The sequence below is a fragment of the Pan troglodytes genome, chromosome 4, assembly GCF_028858775.2.
Source record: "Pan troglodytes isolate AG18354 chromosome 4, NHGRI_mPanTro3-v2.0_pri, whole genome shotgun sequence".
Lineage (NCBI taxonomy): Eukaryota > Metazoa > Chordata > Mammalia > Primates > Hominidae > Pan > Pan troglodytes.
This window is the reverse complement of record NC_072402.2, coordinates 157,182,432-157,206,847: the sequence shown is the minus strand read 5'-3', so window position 1 is coordinate 157,206,847 and position 24,416 is coordinate 157,182,432. Positions and strand designations below refer to the sequence as shown.

The following is a 24,416-nucleotide window of genomic DNA, read 5'->3' as shown; positions in this document are numbered from 1 at the left end:
TGCAAAAAAAAAAAAAATTATTTCTCTCTTTATCACTTTGTCTCCTACCAACTTTGCCCTCAGGATTTCAAGGCAGTCTTCTCCCAAAAGAGAGTTCTGAGGCTGGCCCACTACAATGTATTTCTGCAGACAGAAGATGAGAACAAGGCCAAATGATCAGTTGTGGCATCTTTCAGTCATAAGTTCAATGATTCTGGGCACAGTAAGAATGCCAATCTTTCTTTCTACTTTAATTCACATTCAATTAGATGGAACAATAATCTCTGCAAGCCTCTTTCACAGGTGACGTTCATTTCTCTCCAGAGGCAAGGAGCCCTCTAAGGGAAGGAAGTCATCGAAATTAGAGCCACAGGCGGCTGAGGACAGGGCCAGGGACCAGCAGAGATTCTGGACAAGGTGACTGTCTGGTTGGCACCTGGGCTCTTCCCCTGCTGAATCTTTCTCTTGCAACTTTGTGTGTATACGCCCGGTCACCATGCACTCAGGATCCTGAGGGTGTGAGATCTGCATGGTATTTGCTTTTCATGGTGCCCACCCAAGCAATGATTGGCACTGGATACACAGTGGGTCACATGCTTGTAGAATTACCATATCCACTCCCGGAACCCAGAACATATCCACTCCCCAAATTAGCATATGCTTGTAGAATTAGCATATCCACTCCCAGAAATCACACTTCTCATAATCGTTCATTCAACAAACCATATTAAATTACTTCTCTGTGCTAAGCAACAGGGACAAAAGCAAAATAAGTCCCAACCCCTGTCCACAAGAGTCTAAGAATCTAGTAGAGGATGGAAAGAAAGAGGCAATTATTCAAAGGTAAGATAAGTACTGGGTCATGGATCCACTCATCGAGTGGCTATTGAGCATTTTCTATGTATTAGGCTTTGTCAGTTACCTGGGATTCGGGGGAAATAAGGCACATCTCTGTTAAAAAAAAAAAAAAAAAAACTATGAGTTTGATTGTGTGTTGGTGTCTAGAGGACAGGAAAAGTGGACAGGAGAAAATTCCCCAGCACCTAACACAGTGCCAAGCACAAAGAGTCACTCAGCAAATATTTACTGAATGAGAGTTGACTAAAACAAATAATTACAGAACATGATACAGACTATGACAGAAGCAAAAGTGGGCTGTGGCTATTTGGAAATCAGAGCATCTTTTAAAAGGGAGACGGCATCTGAACCTTGCCGAATAGGAATGTTCCAGAAGTAAGAGAGATGACTAGGGTTTCAAGAACAAGGACCAGCACCTATGAAGGCTCTGAGGCACAGACCACTGTGACCTGTGGAGAAGTGGTGAGTGGAGAAGGAGCATGGGTTTGGTGGGGATGGTAGGGAATGGCCAGTAATGGGGTTGGAACAATAAGTCTAAGGCTACATCCCTGAGGGATTTATGACATATGAGCACTGGAGAAGCAAGTGGACAGCTGCTGCTCCTCTGTATCTGCACTTTCACGGCAGAAAGTAGAAGGCACCTCTCACCTACCCGATAATGGAGGAGGTGAGAATGTAGGCTTTAGAATCAAGTGGACCCTGGGTTCAAATCCCAGCACTGCTACCTTTGAACAATGAGCTGTTGGGCAAGTAACTGAGCCTCTCTGCACCTCAATAGTTTCGTCTCCTAAACAAGTACCATGATATCCACCCAGGGGAGTGTTGCAAAGGAATAAATAAGGTAAGGTATGTAAAATCTTGAATAGAGTGCCTGGCCTACACTGACTATTTTGAAAGCATTGTTTTGTTATTGTTATTACTGTCATAATTATTATTCCTGTCATTCTATTTGGAATAATGTTACTTCTCATCCATCCTTTACTGCCTATAAAAAAAAGTTAAATTTGAGGCCAATCTTTTCCATATTGGTTATCTCCACAGAGCAAATGAATTTAGAGCCATTACTTGATGGTGAGTGGGGATTACTCAGGTTGGAAGGAACCTCCAAGTGCACTTGACCCGACAAACCTCCTCAATTTACCACTGAGGAGCCTGAGGCCCAGGTACCAAAGGCTGGCCCCTGGCCCCACAACAGCTTACAGAGAGAACTGGGCTAACCCCTAGGCCTTCAGGCCCCAATCCAGACCCTCCAGATACAGCTCACTGTCTCCCATTTAACCCTGTTGCCAAGTCGACAAGGTCAAGACTAAAATCTACTGCAAATGCCAACCTCTCAGACACAAATCAGAGGGCCCTACCCGACTCACTGGGCCCACAGAGGTTGGTTTGCTTTCTTCACACTTTCTGCAGCATCCACAGGCTGCCGGTCAAATCTGAGAACAGACTCTGCCCTGGAGCCCTCAAAGAGGAGATGAGAGGCCCCTCCCAGCCAGTGTCAGCTTACAGTGGGAACAGGGCCTGGGGCACGGCCAGAGCCAGGCTGACACTGGAATGCTGTTGCTTCCCCATGCTCTCATCCCCAGCAGAGGCAGTGTCAGGCTGTGGCTGGCCTCACCATAGCAAGGGGCATGTTTCTCACCAGAAGGCCTGGCAGGGTCACTTTGGAGTCGGCCCCTTTTCTGTCATTTGCTGCAGGCTCCCACAGTTTCCCAGAACTGCCCCCTTGGTCAGAGTCACGGTTCTCCTCTGGAAGAGAGGCTCAAGGGGAGACCCTCGGCAGGAAGCAGACCAGCATTTTCTGGAACTTCCCCAGTCGCTCTTCAGACCCCTCACTGAGGGATTTAATGGGAGGACTCACACGGCCTGAACAAGCCAAGTGAAGCACTTGTCTGCTATTCTGTTCCCTTTGTGAGACTCAGAGTACCTGCCATACCCACAGTCAAATTTAAATAAATATTTAACAAAAGGGGTTATTTTCTACAGCATGAGAAAAAGAGGTGATTTTCTACACCAGAAGTTATTATTCTCTACTCACAGCTGGCCAGACCGTGGGTGAGGTTCCTAACCCATAGGTAGCCAAGATGTTGGCCCATGTGGGAACCGTGGTCCAGCCAGTAGGACTCTCCTGTGCTGGATGGTACTGACCCATTGAGCCAATCAGATTCTCTCTCGTGCCTTACTGTGTTCTCCAAATACATATTGAGAACTTCCATGTGCCAAGCTCTATGCTAGGTTCCAGTGATACAAACATAGAAGGGGCTCTGTAACCCCAGACCTCTGTGCTCTTAGAAGGAGTTCAATATAGGAATCCATTCCTTATTAGCAACTTAAACTAACTGTTGGGATTTTGTTGTAACATATACACAACTCTCATTTATAATGTAACAGTTACTTTAAATAAACTGATGAATTTATCAGGACCCTCGAATTCAAGGAACAGAAACCTAACCCAATCTGGCATAAAGAAAAATTAGAATTTACTGGCTCATATCCATAAAGGCTAGGACTAGAGCTGTCCTCAGGAATTCGAATAATGATATCGTCTCTCCCTCTCTCCTTCCTCTCCCACCCCATCTCATTCCATATCTCAGATCTCTGCTTCTCTCCATCTGTTGGACTCATTCTTTCCTCACATAGCAGAGCTTTATTCACACTGCAGGAGACGTGGCATGGGCAGCTCCAGGCTTCATCAACCTAGATTTGCAACTCCCAAGGAAACAAAGATTTCTCTCTCCTAGCGCTCAGAGGTAAAATTCAAGGGAAGAACACCAATAAACCAAACTTAGGTCATGTGGCCATCATGAAGCCAATCACTGTGGCAAGATGCATGAGATCCCATGATTGGTCAAACCTTGGTCACATGACACAGCTCACCCACCAGAACCACATGGTGCGAATGAACAGTTCCCCACAGCAAGGAGGGTGCCTTTCCATAGAAAGGGAGTAGATGCTGAATAGGATGGAGAGGAGGAGGCAGAGAGAGATGTCTGTTACACCAGAAGGAATAAAAGGAAAAACTTTTTTTCCAAAAGAAAAGGTAGAAAAGGACTTTACCAAAGAGTAGTTTTAGGATTGTTTCTAATGGCCAGCTTTATTAGAATACAGAAGACATTGATATACTTTAAACAATTTAATGAGTGGCAATTTTCATAAGATATACAGGAGTGAGTCAGCACAGAACTAATACAGTGACAGAGGACAAACCAAGTATCTTTGAAGGAGGAAGAGAACTCACATGCATTGAACATTTACTGGGTGCAGTACCTTGTTATGAAACTCTGTTGCTATCCTATGAGACAGACACTATTGTTTCCCTCCATTTACAGGAGCAGGAACTCATGCTCAGAGAAGTGTTCAAAACAAAAAACAAAAAAACAAAACAAAAAAGCCTCACTGATAGTCCTATGACTAGTAAGTGTGGGGCTGGGATGTGATTCCAAGTTCGCCTGATTCCAAAGCTCATGCTCTTTCTACAAGTTCGGTCTGCGTTCCAAAGGCAAAATTGCAGCCCTGCTGAAAGGTGGAGGGGTGAACAATGAGTCCCTCCTCTATTTATAGACAGAGAACAAAACCAGACAGCCCAAAAGGGCAGAAGTGCCAAGAAGGAAAATAGTTTTTCTGGGTCCTTTATGAGGACATTTTTACTCTCAAAATGGAGATGATGCCGGAAAGTAAGATTGCCCATCACGGACTGCTGCAGCAGCCAGGACAATGCAGCCAAGAAAGGACAATGGATTCAGCACCCAGGGGTCATTAGTGGCCTTCAAGAGGCTGCTTCAACAGAGGAGTGTGTCCAGACCTGATATTTAAAGCAGTTTACAGCAAGCAACTGGTTGAGAAATCGAGGCTTCTAAAGTAGACCTACTCATTCAAGAATAGCAGTAAATATAATGATATCTGCATGTTTTAAAATTACAGGGAAGCGATGAATCAAGAGGAAAGGTTAAAAAATCAGACTTTAATAAAAATGAGTGCTTATCTTATTTTGCAGATAGAAAAGTGCAAGAAAGACATGCTATTAGAGACAGAAATAAAAATCCAAATTAACTGGACCAGCTGAGACTCTGGACTGGGAAAACATGAGTCTGAACCACTACAGGGTCCTCGGGGAGTTGTATCTTTCCTGACACACTGTTTGTTCACCCTTTTCTTTGGGCAACAGATGCCATTCCTGACCACATGGGTTGTCCTGTAAATGGTCTGGCCACTTGTGATACTTCATCCCACTGGAAACAGTAGTCAGTTGACCTAATGCGACTCAAACTAAGCCAGCCAGTCTGTCTCTCTGAGATTGGTGTATGGGCATTGGAAGAGCAGTCTTCTCTCTCCATTAGATTGTGAAGCTGGGGTCACGCAAGAGAAAGGCTTAAGCAGCCCCCCACGCATGAGCAACACAGATTAGCAATGACCTGGGCAAAGGGGATTTCTCTCTCTCAGCACCCATATGTAAAATCCGAAGAAAGGATCTCTGGACATGTGAAGGAAGCCCATTCATAAGTAGGAAAAAATGAGGCCAGTCCAAAGAAAGATGGAGAGAGAGGGAAAAACAAACAACAACCTTCAAAACTCTGAATCTAGCCAAATCTGCTCCCCATCCTGGACTTTCTCCTTTATTGGGCCATAATCAAAGAGTCCAGTTGTTTTCATTTTTAGCTGCCACAGATAAGTGAGAACATGTGCTTTTTGTCTTTCTGTATCTGGCTTGTTTCACTTAACATAATGACCTACAGTTCCATCCCTGTCGTTGGAAATGATGGGATCTCATTCTTTTTTATGGGTGTATAGTACTCTTTTTTATATTTAAGGAAGTTTGAAGTGAGTTTCTCTAGCTGGCAGCCAAAATAGAGTTCACTAACATAACTCCCATTGAAGCCTCAATCAAACCTCAATAGGTTGCCCTGTGAATGGAAATTAAAATTTTGACCTGCTGGAGCCACTGAGAATGAATATAATTTTTTTTAAAAGGCATGGAGCTCTGTCCTCAAGAAACTCATAGTCATGGGAAGTTTTTTGCTTTCCTGCTACAAATAGGAAATCCCTCAGAAAGGTTGATGATGTCAGTGTAGGTATGTGTGGTGGGAGAGGGAATGGCAGGGGAGGCACAATCCTCTTCCAAAAGATAAATAATAATGACCAAGCTAATTATCACACTTGACAGATACACACAGGAGCCAAAGGGTGGTGCGCAGAGCTTTGTATGTTTCTCATTGAGACACATCAGCCCACCTCGAGCCTCTCATTGGGCTTCCAGACATCTTTTCTCTCTTGCCTAGCTTTTCCTTCCTTTATTGGGATTCCCTTGTCCAGTTGGCCCTTTGGGCTCCTCTGCCCTCCCTCCAGGGCTCCCAGAAAAGCAGCTCCCTTCACTCCCATTGGGAGCTGAAGAGAGTTGAGTCAGATTCCTTCATGGAAGGGGGCTTTGGGCCCTTCGGTAAAACATCAAAAGCTCAACAAGTTTTGCTCTAACAATGCCATCTCTCCTCTCACAGCACCTCTTCCATTAACTACTGCGTTTGGAAATGTTTGTCTCTTTTCTCTGTCTTACCAGAAGCATTTTCCCCAAAAGAAGCGTGGGAAGAAAAGACAATTAGAGAGGGACCAGTGCTCAGGAACAGTCTTAGAACTCTCCCACAGGGCAGGCCACTGGGTGGCACAAGCTGAAGGATTCTGGGCAGTCCCCCTTCCCTCCCTCCACAAAAGCAATATGCTGTCTTATGCTTGGAACATCACTTACAAACTGTAAAGCCATGCTATGCAGCTATTAGATATCATTTTTTAAAACCCTACTCCAAAAAACTCTTTCCATACATAGTAGACCTGCAATAAGGAGGGTTTTTAAGTGGAGGGATTCCATTGGTTTATAGAATTATTTTCAAATTCAGAGACCCTTGCACTGTCTTCCCCATGCTGCTGGTGAAGAAGTGAATCATTACAACCTTCCTGGTAGGTTATTTGGCAGTGTGCCTCAAAAGCCTTAAAAATGTTCATTTTTTTTGAACCCCACAATTTTAATTCCAGAGCATGAATGGGCTCCACCATTTACCAGCCATGTGATTTCGGCTCTCTGAACCTCAGTTTCCTCATCTCTAAAATGGGGATAATATCATAGGCTGGTTGTGAGGATTAAATGAAATATATGGAATGCCTTAGAATGATGTCCAGCATATGATTACATGCTATGTGTGAGCTAAGTGATCAGAGAGAGAAGTAGAAATACATCTCAGTATTATTTTAACTGACAACATTTAGAAACATGTCTAATAATGGATTGTTAGCTAAACTAATTATGTGCATCCATAAGATGGAACATTACATGCCCATTTTAAAAATCATGTTTTCAAAGAATATTTGATGATATGGGAAGATGTTCATAATATATCACTGGGCAAAAAAATTCGCGTTTTGAATAACATACACAGTATAATCTGAATATCAATATAAAAGGTAAAGAGAATACTTCAAAGTATTATTGGCAGGTATCTCTAAGTAAAGAACCTTTTCTGCAATGGAATCACCTGGGGAACTTAATAAAACAATCCTGCTCTAGGATACCATTCCTAGAAATTCTGATCAAATTGGCCTGGGCTGTGACCTGGGCCTCAGGATTCGTATTTTCTTCCACATGCTTGGATACTTTCCCTAGATTTTTTCCCCAAAGTTTTCTAAAATAAATATGTATCACTTTTATAATTAGAAATTAAAACCATAAATGCTGTTTAAAAGACATTTCAATTACCCCCACGAGAGTGGCTGACTAAGCAATGATTTTAGTGACTGGCTTACCAGATAGTTTTCTCCCAGGGAAAGCTGGAGTTTGGCAGAGGAGGGAGAAGCAATTCAGAGTATGAGTCACTGCCCTGGGGAACAGACCTAGGAGGGGCACTAGATGGGGAAGGAGGTGTGGGGCTCAAGGTGAGGACACTGGCCACTTGAGGGGCCAGGGCAGGGACTGAAGAGGTCCTACTGACCAGCTTTACAGGCTGAGCCTGTTGCACAGGCCACTCGGTTATTTATGGCCCTTCCTGTCTGAGGCCTTGCTAGGAACCCCTTGTGATACTGGGGTTTCATTTGTGTGTGTCAGCATTATGCTTTCTCTTTTCCAGCAGACAGTCTTGATAAGGGGCGGGAGGAACGGATGCAACAAGGAGAAAGGAAGCAACGGAAGGTCTTCGGCTGCTAAAAAATGTAACTGACAAAGAGTCCAGGGCTGTGTGTATTTTTCTTCCTCTGTGTCTCATATTAAGCACTTTGGGTCTGATGACTGAGTTTCTCCAGCCGACATAGCATTCATTTATTTTTTTCCCATTCATTCAGCAAGTCCTCCTTGAGCTCTTATTATGTGCCAAGACCTGTGCCAAGTCCTTTTCATCATTTAATTCTTATCTAGAGCCTTAAGCAAATGACTCAAGTACTGTGATTAGCTTGCCTTTTGCAGATGAAAAATTTGAAGCTCAGGGAAGTTATAGGCCTAACGTTGCCCAGCAAGTTGTTAATCATATCATCATCATCAGAATAGCTATTGATTATTGAGAATCTTTGTGCCAGACACCGTACTGAAAGCTTTATACCCATGTGTCTTTAACCACTCCACCCCAGCAATAGCTCTATGAGGAAAAGTTTATTATTATTAGCCATGATTTATAGATGGAAAAGCTTAGGCACAGAGAGAGAAGGTTATTCATCCAAGGCCACACAGCCGTTAGGCAATAGGGAAGGATTTATACTCAAGTATGTCAAACTCCTGGCCTCCTGTTGTTAAACCCTGAGTAATGGTGCTCCCACAACTTAGTGACTGAGCTTCAGAAGTCAAGCTTGATGCCTTTAGCATGCAGTATATTTAAGACACTCACGTCAATTAAAGATGTTCATCTCAGTCTATTTTGGTTTATTCTCAATACCTGAGATTGCTACAGCCTACAAGCAAATAATATGAGGAGCTGGAAACCTACTCCAGCCTCATTTGCTTTTTTTGTTGTTGTTGTTATTAAATTCTTATTCTCTAACTACTATTTCAAGCATGTGCCCATTATCATCCAAAGAACCACGGCAGAAGAGAATTATGGGAAGCTGAAAGAGAAGGCAAGAAAAGGGCACCTACTGGTTGCCACGGTGAAATGTTCGAAGGGAGAAGGAGGCAGCTATTAGCCTTCAGTTTAATGGTGTGTTTAGCCCCATCCATAACTGGAAGTGTGTTTACCGTTTCATATTTCCTTAGTGAGCAGGAGCCACAAATCTCATTCTCCATATTGAAAGCCAGTTAATGGTTCTAATTATGTGTCGGCTCACACTGTTCCTCAACCAAAGGGTGGGACAATGAGAGTTCCCCAGTTACCCCCAGTTGCATGACCGGATCCCTCACACCCTGGCCTTACAGGATTAACCATTTGCTGTCCAGTGGTTCCAGATGATTCAAAGTTGCTTAAGATGTGGCCTGGGCACCTCCACACTGAAAATAAAATGGGGTCACTTCAAGCCCCAGGAACACTTCATCCCAATGCTTCCCATTTAAATGGCACATTACGAGCTGTTTATCCACACAGCAGCCTGCAATGTTGTCAAGCTCCACTGCCCCCATCCTGCAAACGGAGATACTGAGATAAAGGTACACCACCTGGAATGTGAATTAGCCACTTCCTACGAGGGAATGGAAAAGTTCCTAACCACAAGGAATTTGCTAAATCTCTCCCCAAACCTTCCTCCTCTGTCCCAGTGGTTCTCAAGCCTAGAAGCCCATCAGAATCACCTGGAAAGCTCTGGCTCCATCTTAGATCAAGTGCATCAACAGTTTTGCGGGTGGGTACCAGGAATCTCTATTTCATGAATGCTCCTCAGGGGATTCAGCTGGGCAGCTGGGCATGAGAACCATGGCTGCGACCCCTCCACCATTTCTCACAGCCCGTCATTTATGAATCTGACATTTCTTTCTTTTTTTTAATTTTATTATTATTATACTTTAAGTTTTAGGGTACATGTGCACAATGTGCAGGTTAGTTACATATGTATACATGTGCTATGCTGGTATGCTGCACCCATTAACTTGTCATTTAGCATTAGGTATATCTCCTAAAGCTATCCCCCCACCCCACCCCACAACAGTCCCCAGAGTGTGATGTTCCCCTTCCTGTGTCCATGTGTTCTCATTGTTCAATTCCCACCTATGAGTGAGAATATGCGGTGTTTGGTTTTTTGTTCTTGCAATAGTTTACTGAGAATGATGATTTCCAATTTCACCCATGTCCCTACAAAGGACATGAACTCATCATTTTTTATGGCTGCATAGTATTCCATGGTGTATATGTGCCACATTTTCTTAATCCAGTCTATCATTGTTGGACATTTGGGTTGGTTCTAAGTCTTTGCTATTGTGAATAGTGCTGCAATAAACATACACATACATGTGTCTTTATAGCAGCATGATTTATAGTCCTTTGGGTATGTATATACCCAGTAATGGGATGGTTGGGTCAAATGGTATTTCTAGTTCTAGATCCCTGAGGAATCACCACACTGACTTCCACAAGGGTTGAACTAGTTTACAGTCCCACCAACAGTGTAAAAGTGTTCCTATTTCTCCACATCCTCTCCAGCACCTGTTGTTTCCTGACTTTTTAACGATCGCCATTCTAACTGGTGTGAGATGGTATCTCATTGTGGTTTTGATTTGCATTTCTCTGATGGCCAGTGATGGTGAGCATTTTTTCATGTGTTTTTTGGCTGCATAAATGTCTTCTTTTGAGAAGTGTCTGTTCATGTCCTTCGCCCTTTTTGATGGGGTTGTTTTTTTTTTCTTGTAAATTTGTTTGAGTTCATTGTAGATTCTGGATATTAGCCCTTTGTCAGATGAGTAGGTTGCAAAAATTTTCTCCCATTTTGTAGGTTGCCTGTTCACTCTGATGGTAGTTTCTTTTGCTGTGTAGAAGCTCTTCAGTTTAATTAGATCCCATTTGTCAGTTTTGGCTTTTGTTGCCATTGCTTTTTGTGTTTTAGACATGAAGTCCTTGCCCATGCCTATGTCCTGAATGGTAATGCCTAGGTTTTCTTCTAGGGTTTTTATGGTTGTAGGTCTAACGTTTAAGTCTTTAATCCATCTTGAATTAATTTTTGTATAAGGTGTAAGGAAGGGATCCAGTTTCAGCTTTCTACATATGGCCAGCCAGTTTTCCCAGCACCATTTATTAAATAGGGAATCCTTTCCCCATTGCTTGTTTTTCTCAGGTTTGTCAAAGATCAGATAGTTGCAGATGTGTGGCGTTATTTCTGAGAGCTCTGTTCTGTTCCATTGATCTAGATCTCTGTTTTGGTACCAGTACCATGCTGTTTTGGTTACTGTAGCCTTGTAGTATAGTTTGAAGTCAGGTAGCATGATGCCTCCAGCTTTGTTCTTTTGGCTTAGGATTGACTTGGCGATGTGGGCTCTTTTTTGGTTCCATATGAACTTTAAAGTAGTTTTTTCCAATTCTGTGAAGAAAGTCATTGGTAGCTTGATGGGGATGGCATTGAATCTATAAATTACCTTGGGCAGTATGGCCATTTTCATGATATTGATTCTTCCTACCCATGAGCATGGAAAGTTCTTCCATTTGTTTGTATCCTCTTTTATTTCATTGAGCAGTGGTTTGTAGTTCTCCTTGAAGAGGTCCTTCACGTCCCTTGTAAGTTGGATTCCTAGGTATTTTATTCTCTTTGAAGCAATTGTGAATGGGAGTTCACTCATGATTTGGCTCTCTGTTTGTCTGTTATTGGTGTATAAGAATGCTTGTGATTTTTGTACATTGATTTTGTATCCTGAGACTTTGCTGAAGTTGCTTATCACATTAAGGAGATCTTCGGCTGAGACGATGGGGTTTTCTAGATATACAATCATGTCATCTGCAAACAGGGACAATTTGACTTCCTCTTTTCCTAATTGAATACCCTTTATTTCCTTCTCCTGCCTAATTGCCCTGGCCAGAACTTCCAACACTATGTTGAATAGGAGTGGTGAAAGAGGACATCCCTGTCTTGTGCCAGTTTTCAAAGGGAATGCTTCCAGTTTTTGCCCATTCAGTATGATATTGGCTGTGGGTTTGTCATAGATAGCTCTTATTATTTTGAGATATGTCCCATCAATACCTAATTTATTAAGAGTTTTTAGCAAGAGGGTTTGTTGAATTTTGTCAAAGGCCTTTTCTGCATCTATTGAGATAATCATGTGGTTTTTGTCTTTGGTTCTGTTTATATGCTGGATTACATTTATTGATTTGTGTATATTGAACCAGCCTTGCATCCCAGGGATGAAGCCGACTTGATCATGGTGGCTAAGCTTTTTGATGTGCTGCTGGATTCGGTTTGCCAGTATTTTCTTGAGGATTTTTGCATCAATGTTCATTAAGGATATTGGTCTAAAATTCTCTTTTTTGGTTGTGTCTCTGCCCGGCTTTGGTATCAGGATGATGCTGGCCTCATAAAATGAGTTAGGGAGGATTCCTTCTTTTTCTATTGATTGGAATAGTTTCAGAAGGAATGGTACCAGTTCCTCCTTGTACCTCTGGTAGAATTCGGCTGTGAATCCATCTGGTCCTGGACTTTTTTTGGTTGGTAAGCTATTGATTATTGCCACAATTTCAGAGCCTGTTATTGGTCTATTCAGAGAGTCAACTTCTTCCTGGGTTAGTGTTGGGAGGGTGTATGTGTCGAGGAATTTACCTATTTCTTCTAGATTTTCTAGTTTATTTGTGTAGAGGTGTTTGTAGTATTCTCTGATGGTAGTTTGTATTTCTGTGGGATCAGTGGTGATATCCCCTTTATCATTTTTTATGAATCTGACATTTCATCCCTTCTGCCAAACAGATTATTCACTAAGCCAGAGTTCCCATTAGGTAATATGACTAAGTGGTTAGCACAGGGATACTGAGGCCTGACTGACCTAGGTTTGAATCCCAGCTTTGCTACTTTCTGGCTGTGTGACTTAGGACAGGTGAGCTAAACATACGTGGCTGTAATCTCATTATCTGCAAACCAAGAGTGGCAATAGTGGCCACCTTATAGGGCTATCAGGAGAATGAAGTTCCTGGCACACAATTAGTGCCTCATAGTAAATGGTAGCTATCACCGTACATAACCATGGCCTAAGCTCTTTCTTACAGAAGATGAAGGGAAGAAAGTCTGTTCTGGGCCAGTGTGTTTCATGATGGGCAAGTGGGGCAATGCCCAACTTTATATTCTTAAAACCCAGTTTTTCAACACGCAGTGAGAGGGTGATTTTTCCCCTTGTTCAATTAGAGAGAGGCCTAACAGCAGCAAGAACTATATAGACTGGATACTTGAAGGAGATGAACAGTTTGAAACAATCTTGCCTGTCTCCTTTCTGAGAAAAACACCAAGTCTGGGTATTCAGAACATCCAGTTGCAAACAAAAAAGTAGGAAAACAAACAAAAACCAAAATACCACCAGTTATCTGGCTTGGAACAACATAGATTCAGATCATTGCTCTGATTTTCCATTTTCCACGTGTGCATACAGATTCCTCATAGACAGTAATTAACATGCATTTGGTGCTTGTTGTATGCCAGGGCCATATTGTTTTCTTCTACAAACTGTCTTATGTTTTTATTTACTTTAATTTAATTTTTTTTTTTTTTTGAGACAGAGTCTCAGTCACCCAAGCTGGAGTGAAGTGGCGCAATCTCAGCTTACTGCAACCTCCACCTCCCGGGTTCAAGTGATTCTCGTACCTCAGCCTCCCAAGTAGCTGGAATTACAGGTACGTGCGCTACCACCTCCAGGTAATTTTTGTATTTTTAGTAGAGACGGGGTTTCACCATGTTGGCCAGGCTGCTCTGAAACTCCTGGCCTCAAGTGACCCACCCGCCTCAGCCTCCCAAAGTGCTGAGATTACAAGCATGAGCCACCGCGCCTGGCCTCAAACTGTCTCATTTAATTCTCATATCAGGCCCTTGGATAGATGCTATTTTACGTAAGAAATCAAGGCTCAAAGAGATTAAATAACTTGTCCAAGATTACACAGTAAGTAGTAATATTGGGACTTAAACTCTACAGGCCCCACTCTTAACCAATCTACTGCCCTACTCCCAGGCTTTAGTCTGGCAGGGTAAATGCATGATGATTATTCCATGGCCAACAGATTGCAAAGTCTTAAGTGCAATAGGCTCCAATTCCCAATGTCCAGCTGTGCAGGCTGACTGTCACCTCCCCTCATTCCCTGCCCCTGATTTCTTTGAAAGGCTTTTGGGAAATAATAACAGCATCTTTGCCAGGAGTGTTGGAGTCCCACAGAAATATCAGGTGACCCAAAGCCCCTGAAGCATCATAAAGTCAGCTTAAGAAGCAATATCACAACCTTTGCTTCCAAGACTTTTCAAAGCTTTTTCCTACTTCTGATTGCATTCTGTCCTCCAAATAAGCATGTAGATAGATGTGTTCTCATTTTAAAGAAAAGTTCAACAAGAAGGGGTGAAAACTAGGGCCAGAAAAGAAGTTAAGCATTTCTGCCTCCTAGTTTCGCTCTCTCTTTTTTTTTTCTTTGCCTCTAGTGCACATCTTTAGGGAGGTGATATAATAAGTGTTAAAATGAAAAACAGATGGTACATGTGCCGCTAGACATTCTACTTCACCCCTTGTAGACATTATTAATTGATCTCTGCACTCTTCTCCACCAAGTTGGACATTGCCTCGATATTCTTCTCAGCTAAGGGCTCCTGGCAGCAACTGCCAATCAATGCTGGCATGGCAGAAAATGCATATTTTATCCATGCTATATTGATTAAGACCATGTACTTTGGAGTCAGTCAAACCTAGATTAGAATCCCAGGTCTGACTGTGTGACCATGGACTTGTTACTTGACCTTTCTGGACTTTAGTTTTCTTATCAGTAAAATAAAGATGATCATACCTTCTTCACAGAGCTATCATTAAAAGCAGATGACAAATGCCTGTACAGCTATGGGCTCCTTGCCTGGCACAAAGAGGGCCCTTAGTAAATGGTATTCATCCACCCCATTCCTTAATAAACATTTTTAGGGGCATTACCATACTCCACTCTGTTGGGAACTGGCACTACAGGGGCAGGCAAATAAGATAAGGTGGGACTTTCTGGTTGAGAGAGCAGTTTTTGGTAAATAATTTTTTATCAAATAAGTTCAGCTTACGATAAGTGGTATGAAAGAAAAGATTTGAGTGATGAAATATAGAACACCAAGGTGGGGTGGAAAGCAACATGAACCTCTTAGACACCACAGAAAGTTTCATCCCTCTCAAGTGCCAGTCCTTGAATCCCTGGCAGAGGAGAAAACAAGTGGAAATGGGACTGAGTGGTGTTTTGACGCATTGTGATGGCAAAGGAGGCAGGTTATTCATAGTGCTTCTCCCTGTCATCCCCCGGTCCTCTCTGTTTTGATTGGCTCTAACCCCAAGATAAGAGAAATACCAGAATATTCAGCGCTGGATTCATGGGCTGTGACAAGGCCCCTTTTAGGTCCCAGCTAATCTGCTGCAATCAGCCTGCAATCTGCAGAGCAGACCCAGCAACCCCAGCAAATCAGCCCTGGACCCCTGGGGACCCATCTTAACACATGTCCTCCTTCCTCTCTCATTCTCCTTCCCTTCCCCCTTCTACTCCCGCCTCCATAAGTTCCTCCCTCCACTTTCCCCTACCCTCCTCCCTCTGCTTCCCCTTGCCTGTGGGTGCAGAGCCCACTGAGACCTTGGGTGGAGCCCTCTAGCCCCCTTGACAACTACTTGAGGCTGGACTGGATTTCATTCCCTGACTATGAACTTCATAGAGACAGAGCCAAGAATCAATGCTGGGAAGGAAACATCTCTGAAGAAGTTATAGGTCTGGGAGCCACCAAAGCACGACTTTTAAGGATATGTGTGCAATCAAAGGAGGACCGACTCAAATAATTATAACCTGCACGTATATGATGCTTGACGAGTCATTTTCATGATGTCCATCTTCCCAGCAATGTTGAGAGGCATTAGGCAGGTGATGACACTAGAAGCTCAGTAGTATCAAGGGTCTTTCCCAGGGCTGCTTAGCTGCTTAGCCAGTCAGAGAGAGACCTAGGACTAAAACCTAGGTTTATTTCAACACCCCGCCTCACTGCAATGCAGTTTTCTCCCTCTGTATCAGTCAGAGTTCTCCAGAGAAAACAATCAGTAGAATACAATAGAATATATATATAGAGAGAGAGAGATTTATTTTCAGAAACTGGCTGACACAATTGTGGCAGCTGGTAAGTCCCAAACCTGTAGGGCAGGCCAGGAAGCTGGAAATTTAAGTAAGAGTTGATGTTGCAGTCTTGAGTCTGAAATCCATAGGACAGGCCAGCAGGTTGGAAACTTGGGCAGGATTTCTAGGCTACAGTCTTAATGCTGAATTTCTTCTCTAGAAAACTTCAGGTTTTGTTCTAAGCTTTCAACTGATTAGATGGGGTTCACCTACAATACGGAGGGTAATCTGCTTTACTTAAAGTTAACTGATTGCAGATGTTAATCACATCTACAAAATACCTTCACAGAGACATCTAGACTAGTATTTGACTAAACCACTGGGTACCGTGGTTGAGCTAAGTCGACACATACAATAAATCTCCTTAGGTCATTTTCGTACATCATTGCACTTAAACCGCATTATACCCTGCGAAGGAGGTTGTTGACATTATCACCATTTTACAGATGAGAAAACCAAAGCTCAAGAGAAAAAGTAACCCACCTGATCTCGCACAGCTCAGGTATCTGAGCCAGGAAACTGCCTCATATTACAGAGACTTCTCAGGGTCCTAAGGATAAAGTATTGACACCTGCATTTGGCATAAACCTATCACAGCTTACACACACTGCAGTGCTCTTCAGCCAGCATTCAAGCAGTTCTTCAGTTACTTAGAGATACCTCTCTGGGCCTTCTTCAAGTCAATTAAGGGATAGGAGTAGGCTCTTTCTGGAAGGATACACGCAAAACATGGAAGGTAAACCAGGTGGCTGGGTGGCAAGGGAAGGGAAAGGACTTTTTACTATATATTCTTTTGTGCCTTTGTGAAAGTGTTGGTTATTATGTTAATGAAATTAAAATAAAACAATAAATGAATTAATTAATTAAAAGGAACCTATAAGGATCTCAGACTTATGAAGACATCATTGCACTTTACTTTGGACACAAGAAAGATGAGGCAGATGCAGCAGCCACCATGTTGGTCAACACTCAGCTCTCAATGACTTTTGGCTTCTTTCAAAAATCAAAACTACCCCCAAAGAATGAGGATTCGCCACCAATGAGCATATTCAAAGAACGTGCTTCAGGCTCTGAAAAAAATTCCAAGAGGAGTTTGAAAATCCTTTGGAGCCAAAGCAGTATCACTGGAGAAAGTAAACATTACCCTCAAGGTGATGCTTTAAGGAAGAACCCACTAGACTGTATTACTTCCAGTTTCATTCTTTTTCTTTTCTTTTTTGCTTTCTCCCTTTTTTAATCCATCACATAACAGCCTTCAAGTGCCTGGCCAACTATGTGAAAGAAGAATTAGACCAGGAATTGTGAAATCACATCCCTTCCCAGTCCAGGCAGGTAACATAAACATATGAAGTTCCCAGGGAGTGAACAGCAGGGAGTTGTAGGGCTACAAGAAAAGGGCTGTGCCTGCCCACCCAAAGCACCCACAGTCAACCACATTTAATATATTGTGCAGGGCAATGATCTTGTCTAGATCCAGATTTGGCCATAGTCTACTAGTTTACCCCCACTGAATTAAGCTTTCCTTTCATGGATTAGAGAGAACTGAAGCCAGCAGAGTTACAAGGAGGAAGACTTCAGATCATTATGAGAACTAATAAGCCAACAATGGGAGATACTCAGCAATGAAGTGATTAGCTACCAGAGGCATGAGTTTCCTGTCACTGGGAGGTATTCAAGGACATAAATTGATTGTATGCTGGCTGTGTAGCTGAAGGAGGTTCAAGCATCCAATAGATTGTTGATCTTTAAATTCCTCTCCTACCTAGAGACTGATAAACAGCAGACTCAGGAATACCCACATCTAATTAGTGTTAATTCACAACGCTTCCTCTTTTCTCCCTACTTCCTCTTCCATTTCTAACAACTAAAAATTATTCAGAGCGTAGATTTATTTTTTACATTTGTTAAAAGGAAATAGGAGATTTTTTCTTCCTGTTTTCCGTGATACTTCTCTTTTTTCCCTTCATCCTTGACTCTCTTTCTCTCTCTCTCCCTATCTCCATCTCTCTCTCCTTCCCCTTCTGCCTCCCTCCCTATTCTTCTGCTTATAGCCTCAGGACTTTTTAGGAAATCATTCTCAGTCATGTGGTTTTGATGGGACTACACTTCCTGCTCCAGGATTGGATTATGTGATCCAGGCCTATCCAATCTTTGTAGTTTCACCCTCTTGGCTACAGTGATTGGTTTGGGGATGAGCACATGAGATAAGATGGTATAATCAGAGTGAATACAGGGATTTATGTGGCAGCTTCAGGAAGACAACCCTCTTTTCCACTAGACTTGGACATGAAAGATGCAGACATGGAGACATTGGCAGCCCTCTTGCTGCAATGCTAAGACTGAGAATGAAGGCCAGACAACTGAAATGGAGAGAGACTGGATTTGAAGTCTCTCTCCATTTGAATTGTTTTGTCATGTAAGATAATTAATTTCCTATTTTGCTAAAGTCATCTTGAATTGAGGTTTCTGTCATTTATAACAAAAATCATTTCAATGAATACTATCTGCCAGCAGCAATGTGTACCTCAGATTTGAAAGAAATCTCAGTCTTCCTAAATTCCCCATGAAAATGCAAATACTTTTGACAGAAAGACTTACAAAAGCAGTAGAATTTAAGAATTATAAACATACAGTAGCCTCAAAAATTTCCTTTGGGAAACCACTAATGGTTTTCAAGTTTTGTTTCAATAACAGAACCCTTTTTCAAAGAAAATCATACACAGAACTCTAATATATACATATGCCTTTCATGCCAGTTCCACTGTGTAAACTTGCCATGGGAGTTTTGTTAGGTACATATTGTGTCCACTGACTAGAGCGCTTTTCCTACTCCCTGTTTCCCCAATTCACCCTAAGCCAGTTTGCTAAACAAACTCCTATTGCTCTCTGGATAATTCAAATTAAATGTCACTTTAAGATGTCTTCTCTGATGTCTAGGGTTCAGTGCCCCTGCAATGTGCCCCCACATTACTCTGTCCTCTCCCCCATAGCACATAAAACACACAGACACAATCTCTCATGTCCTGATCTGCCTGCCCACCTGGAAGTCAGCTCTGGGGGTACAAATTTGGTCTTATGCATTGTTGTGTATGACATATGTCATGCCTATAACTATGTGCTGAATAGTGACATTAATGAATAAATAAACAAATGGGATTGTGTGCCCCTGATGTAGAAGCCATCTGCTTCTTCAGATCTGAGTTCATAGTTTAACCTCAACTCAGAGGCTGAGGGATAGGGAGGCAGAGTGACACACAGTCTTCCCTCCTTTCCCCACAAACTATCCTTCCCCACTGGCCTTTCTCTGTTTTTAATGATCCTACTTTACAACTTTGTATCTTTGAGTTAAGGGATAGCAGTCACTTCTCAAAGTATGAGTACACTTTGAGTGAGTGACATCAAATCCTGCTAGAATGTAAGCTCCATGAAAGCAAGGATTTGTTTCTCTGTGTTGTACACTGATGTATTTTTTTTACACTGAACAGTCCCTGGCATATAATAGGGACTCTATAAATATTTGTTGAACAGATGAATGAATCAGAGGGCATTCAAGTCAGAAGAGAACTTGAAGAGTAGATTGTTTAATAATTTCCAAAAGACTGTGTTCTGAAAGACTAATATGTTGAGAAAATAAGAGTCTTGTGTCCAAAGAAGTGTCTGAATTACTGCATATAATTTCCTCATTTTAATGATTCACAATGCACATTAAATTATTAAGACTAATAATTTATGTGGTAAAGTAACTATGTAAGCTTGCTTAGCCTTGAGTTTTCTAAATTTATTTGGCCAGAAAACACTTTTTTGTTTGTTTGTTTGTTTGTTTGATAGCTTTAGCGTAATACCGGTTGACATCCCATAGAACTGATGTTCCAAAAACACACTTTGGGAAATGCTACCCTAGACTAATGTGCTAATTTTTCAGTGGAATCATAATGGTTTACAATGGTGTAATGTTTTATATTTCAAGTGATTGCCTTGTTACTAACTCCTTTAAGCCTCACAAATCTCTGAGAGATCACTCAGATAATATCCCTATTTTGGAGACAAGGAAATAGAGGTCTGGAGGGGTTAAGGGATTTGCTCAAGGTCACACAGCTAGTTAGTGACAGAGATGAGAAAAGAATCCAGGTCTTCTATTCATCCAGTTATCACCAATCAACACCTTAACAGGTGTCTATCTCATCTTTTTTCCATATCAGAAAGTAAGTTGAAGGCAACGTCTTTTTCAAAGAAACCCAAATTATTTTTGCTGGAGAAAGACAGAAATATTCAAGAACATGAGAATTCTTTTTGAGAATTTGCATTGATTGTTCTCCTTGCCAACAACCTCAAAAGATTAAGGATAACCCCAAGCATCCTGCTTGCCCTTACTGTCAGCCACATGCATTTGTCCAGCCCAGAAATGGCACATTCACAGCTCACATGCCATCATGGCCCCTTTGTTGATTGTAACAGGCATGGCTAATTTATTACTAACCACTGAGGCCAGGCATGACCTAAGATTTTCTCAGTCTAGCACTTCAGTGGCCACTATCCAAAGATCAGAGCTGACCCAGGCTGAAGCCTGTTTGCTGCCTTTGATTTCTCTTTCTACATTGTTCCACCTCTCATTTCCACCATTCCTTGGCTAATGGAGTCTATAAATTTACTCTTCACAGTGTCAAGTGTTCCTTTTTATATTTGTCTGGAGTATATATATATATATTTCAAACTTCAAAGAACTGATGCTTAATTTCATAAGAACTCAATGATACATATACAGGTGAAAGTGTTTTGGAAACAAGAAGTTATACTTTGAAAGACACTATTATTGTAATTATAGCTCTTTTAGTTCACCTGTCTATACTTGCGATGGAATGCTTTATCTGTTTTCTATTTCAAATTTTGGTTCATTTGTCCTAACTACTGAATTCTTCATCCCAAGTGGCCCCTTTTCAATATGTTTTTTAAAACCAAATTGGGCATCATTTAAAATAGGTCTTTGGTTAGGGTAGCTTTAGGTACTATAGCATTTACAAATGGTTTAAAGAAAAGAGTACCTAAGACAAAAGTTGAGAAGCAAACAACGCTCAGTTTAATTTCAACTATCTTTGTCTATTTGAGCTGCTACAACAAAAACTCCTGAAACTAGGTGGCTTATGAAAAACATAAATTTATTTCTCATAATTCTGGAGGCTGGGAAGTCCAAGATCGAGGCACTGGCAGATTTGGCATATAATAAGGGCCCATTTCCCTTGTTCATAGACAGTGATCTTCTTATTGTAACCTAATCTGGAGAAAGGGGTGAAGGTCCTTCTCAGGCTTCTTTTATAGGGGGCACTAATCCCATCACCTAATCACCTCTCAAAGCCTCACCTCCTAATATCATCATCTTGGGGGTTAGAATTTTAATGCATGAACTTGGGAGGCAGACAAACATTCAGACCATAGCACTAACTATCATTAAATTTAGTACTACCTTTAGATCCAGGCACAAGGGGCCCTGCCCAGGTTCCTGCACTTTAGAGAGGCCTGTTTGTTCCTCCGCTGACTATACCTCTCCTCATGGAGTGAGGACTCCCAGGGCCCAAGGAAACATGTCCACCCAGAGCCTGCACCCATCTTGTTCATACGAAGTACCCAGCACCCTGGAATTGCCTGACTTTATGGCCCTGAGTTCACTTCTGAGGACCAGGCAGACCTGTTCCCCAGGGCCCACCTTTCTGATGAGGTGTGGATGGAGACTGGAGGTGGGGTTGGGATATCCACTTGCCTGCACTCAAGGCCCCTGTGGTATAAGATGGAGCTGGGAGTGGAAAGGGAAGGAGGTGGCACCCAAGTGAGACTCGTCTGACCCTTCCATGTTCCATCAGAAACATCCACCCGAGGCATCCAAGAATTCGCAGTTCAAATCTGGCCTTCCAGAAAGTCATGAAGTTCTACTTGTCAAGGTAGAAGGATCGACTGTATTTTAATTTAACAGTTTTCTAGCTTTATTTACACATTTAAAATATTCATACGTATGTAAATAGGCCTCTCTATTAGTCTTACTCTGGGCTCCGCAAATCTTAACATGGATCTGACTGCACTTTTTGGGCCTTTTAGTTCTCAAAGCAGCCTTATCTAACTTTCTGTTATGGGATCCATGATTCAAGGTTAACCTGATGAACAATCCTAATTCTAAATAAGACGTGCAATGATGATTCTGTCTCCACATTGCACTCAAACATTCATTTACTCACTGAACACCCAGAAGTTTCTTCAGCTTTATGATTTTATCAGTTTAAAGTTTACCAAATGATTCATCTTTTTTCAACCACGTGATATAATATAGGTAGAAGTGCCGGTAAACTGCAAAGTGCTATTCAAATGTATTTTGATTTTTATTTCAATCTTTCAAAAAATTCTTACAGAAAGGAAAGGCTGTAATTTCTCACTTCACTGTATGACTAGGTTTATGGAGATTTAATTTGTGACTCTAATCAAAAGCATGAGAAATGAATGGCTTTTAAAATACCCTGGTTTACCCATGTTTTTTCAATAAATTTGTTTTTCGGGGGTCCCAATCACTGAAGACACACACTTGCTCAAAGTAAACAATTTTAATTTAACATGACTCAGGAGGATGTGCACAAAAGCCACGAACAACACTAGCAAATGCATATCCTTTGTATATTTCCACCTTCCCAAATTGTCTCCAAACATCTGGCCAGAGTCTCAACTTTCCCTGAAGCCTGGAGGCATATCAAGGCTGGGAAGAGCTCATCACTGCCAATCCAATCAATCAAAACCAACTAAGTGCCCATGTGAGTTTCCAAGGGCCAGCAGACTTTGCAGATTATAAGCAGAGGCTAGGAGGAAAGGAGAAGGAAAAAACTTCCCTAAAGTGTTACTTACTGGTTATCCAGACACTGAAGCATAGGCATAATAGAAACCCAGAGAGGACAAAAAAATTATTCCAGTTTATAGTACCTACCTGCTTCTCCCTCTACACCGTTTTAACATAGACATTTACAAGCAGGCCATGGACTGGAAAAAATGCCATTCTCAGAACCAGCTGATGTCTATTTATCTCTTAGGGCTCTTGCTTGGCAGAGATGTACTTAGTTTATACATTTTTGTTGAGTAGCTACTATGTGCCAGGTTCTGTTCCAAGTACCTGGAATAGTGGTGAATAAGATGAATAAAGTCCTGCTCTCATGGAACTTAAATTTAATAAGATGATTTTACTTTGTAAAGAATGACCTCTTTGAGATTCCTTCCTCACTTCTCCACCTCTAATTCTTCCTGCAAAACTTTGGACAGGTACCAGACAATAAATAAACTAACAAAGGAAAACGTAAGTTTATGTTGTAAGTGGTATCAAGGAAATAAACCAGGTGGTGTAATAAAGTGTGACTGCAAGGAACACTATATTGCCCTGGTGGTCAGGGGAGGCATCTCTGAGGATGTAACATTTAAACTGACATTTGCATAAAAGAAACAGACAGGCAGCCCTCTGGGGTGGAGCCCTTTCAGAAAGGCTGAGCCTGACTGCCCTCCTCTGTGTCTACTCAGCCCATGGGAAAACCCATTCATCTTGCCCTACAAATGATATAAGTGCGGTTGCTCCGACTTCCACCCTGTCTCCTAGCTCCACCATCACTGTCATTTCCAGCCAGCCTCCAGCTTTCAGAGTCTTCTAGGCAGAGGAATGCATCCCAAATACCTCCACCATTTACTCTTGCAGCTATTTTATTTGCCTGGAAGTAGTAGTGGTGGTTGGGGAGAATTACTCGCTCCCAAGACATCCCTTCATTTAATTCTATCTTTTAAGATGTCTGGTCTTCTTTCTCTTACATGGAACGGATGTGAATGATGGACATGAGGGATCATTTTTGCTCTCTCTCAGAAACTTCCCAAGGATATGTCTAGCATCTATGTTTTCCAGAAAGGATGGGCACTTAGCAATCACTGACCTCTGTTCTGGGGACTCAGTTAAGCCTCTAAGAATACAATGAAAGTCAATTTAACAACCTGGTACATTAGTCCATGAGTTTAAAGACAGTCGTCTCCAAGAAGCAAGATCTTTCTTCTCCAGGAAAGGTGGCTTCCCATGAAGATAAGCTTGTTGACTTCATTGGGCAGGGAGGTTCTTCTTACAAGCCTTCATTAGGTCTTCTTGAAAGCCCCGTTCGAGGTCTACTGGCCATCTTTGCAGGCAAGAATGTCATTTTACATTAGTAATGTCTGCTTTGAGCTTAGGAGGGAGAGTTGAGGCACAAGTGCTGCTGTGTATTTGCTATTCCTGGACTATGTAAGAGCTTACATGTGTAAAGACCTCATATAGAGAAGGCCTCAGTAAGTGCTAACCTCCTGTTGGACCATAAT

The 24,416-nt window shown here is 42.0% G+C and overlaps 1 long non-coding RNA gene across 5 annotated transcripts in view; it reads left to right on the top strand.

Moving 5' to 3' along the window:
• The first annotated feature begins 1,160 nt into the window (after positions 1 to 1,160).
• The window catches only part of LOC107974916 (uncharacterized), a 28,223-nt gene continuing 4,967 nt past the window's right edge, over positions 1,161 to 24,416 (top strand). Inside the window, exons 1-3 of one of the 5 annotated variants that reach the window (XR_008548291.1) lie at positions 1,161 to 1,299; positions 13,467 to 13,580; positions 21,920 to 21,997. This is a non-coding gene — a long non-coding RNA (uncharacterized LOC107974916). The remainder of the gene's footprint in view (positions 1,300 to 13,466; positions 13,581 to 21,919; positions 21,998 to 24,416) is intronic. The other 4 variants (XR_002943968.2, XR_008548293.2, XR_008548292.1 and 1 more) reach the window with 4 other exon arrangements.